Source organism: Elaeis guineensis, chromosome 11 (genome assembly GCF_000442705.2).
Source record: "Elaeis guineensis isolate ETL-2024a chromosome 11, EG11, whole genome shotgun sequence".
In the NCBI taxonomy this organism is placed as follows: Eukaryota; Viridiplantae; Streptophyta; class Magnoliopsida; order Arecales; family Arecaceae; genus Elaeis; species Elaeis guineensis.
The window spans coordinates 14,690,193-14,692,103 of NC_026003.2; positions in this window are offsets into that span (position 1 = coordinate 14,690,193).

A 1,911-nucleotide genomic window follows, 5' to 3' on the forward strand; every position below is an offset into this window, starting at 1 on the left:
TCACGACAATGGCCACTACCCTACTCCACTCTCTGCAATAGATTCGCATGACTCCACTACTCTCTGGCAAGTCGTGACAACGGACATCACTCTACTCTCCGTAACAAACTCCACGTGGTCCTGAACGATCCCTGATGCCACTACTCTCCGTAACAAACTCTACACGGCTCTGAACAGTCCACTATCAGGTAGTTACAGATGTCACTGTCAATCAGTTACGCTCTCCATCTATAAAAAGGGATCTCCAGATACGTTCTTCTCTAAGCTCAAAAATTCTATCTCAAAACTCTACTAAAATTCTCACTCGAGCACTCTATTTCTGTTGAAGCAGAGTACTAACTTGAGCGTCGGAGGGTCTTGCCGGAGCACCCCCAACTCTAGTTTAGACTTTTCTTGCAGGTTCCAACGGTGACCGCGGTCATCTCGACTCGAGCAACTCTGGCTTGGGCGAAATTCTATACCAACAGAATTGACGCTAGAGGAAGGACTGGCTGTGTCTTCACAGTACCCTTATTCTTGAAGGAGTGCTTAATGGGACTACCTCCAGTCATCTCTTCCGACATCCTCCTCTCCTTCTCCTATTAGATCTCCACCTGATGCCTCCCCGAAAGGCATCCACCAGATGATCCACGACCTCCACGGTCAGATCTCAGGCTCCGGTCTCACCTCCGATTTTTCAGGCTCCTCCTCCTCCCCCGGCAACAGCGGTCAGTATGGAGCAGTTTGACCTGCTGGTTCAGCAGGTCAGAAGCCTCACCGAAGCGGTGCAGGCCATGCAGCAACAGCAGCAATAGCCATAGGCGTCAGTGCAGTTGGAAAGGGCATCGTCGGAGTTCCAAGACCCGACAGTAGGGTGGGCCACTTGGGCCAGTCATCCTGTCTTCCCCAGAAAGGGGAATCTGAGGGTGGAGAGCCTTCAGTCTGATCACGATTCTACTTCCGGAGGATCCCTACCTCTGCTTTACCAGAAGACCCTCGAGACTCGCAGTCGAGAGGACCTCCTTGATCGAAGGCTCCGAAAAATGAACCGGCAGATCGAAGAGCTCCGCCACGCTCCCCCTGCTTATGGTGAGGATATCTGTACTGACCCTCCTTTCTCTCAAATGATCATGCAGGAACCGATCCCGCCAAACTTCAAGCTCCTCCAATTCAAAAGCTACGACGGGATCTCGGATCCAGTTGACCACCTGAAGGCCTTCCGGATAATGATGCTGCTCCATGGTGCGCCAGATGCCATCTTGTGCCGAGCTTTCCCATCTACTCTGAAGGGAGTAGAAAGGAACTGGTACTCGATGCTGAAGCTGGGTACTATCTTCTCCTTTGATCAGATGAGCCACCAGTTTGTGGCTTATTTTGTTAGCGGCCGGCACCCCCAGAGAGGTTCGGAGTCCCTTATCAACATCAAGTAGAAGGAGGGAGAATCTATCTGAGCCTACATCAACTGCTTTAACGTCATCGCGCTGGAGGTCTGAAACTTGGATCAATCGATCGCGATGGCCGCCCTGAAGGGCGGTCTTCAAAAGAACGATCTTCTATTTTTTCTGAAAAAAAATATCCCAGGAACTTTGCTAATTTGCTGGCTCGGCTGAAGGATATGCCCGAGTAGAAGAAGCCTTCAAGATGAAGGACGAGGAGGCCGTGAAGCAGCGACAGGCAGGAGACTCTAGCAAGCCCGCAGTTGAAAAAAGGCTGAGTGAAGCTCGGCCACGTTCCCGAACTCCTCCGGACACAAGCGTGTCCAGACTCCTCCCCGGGCCCATAGGCAGAGAAGCCCGACCGCAGAGTTTGGCAGAGCTCTCCCCCGAGAAGATTTCGCAGCTACGCCCCTCTCAATGCTCCAAAAGCTCAGGTGCTGATGGAGGTCAGGGAGCAGCTGTCAAGGTCGGAAAGGATGCGCACACACCTCGAGAA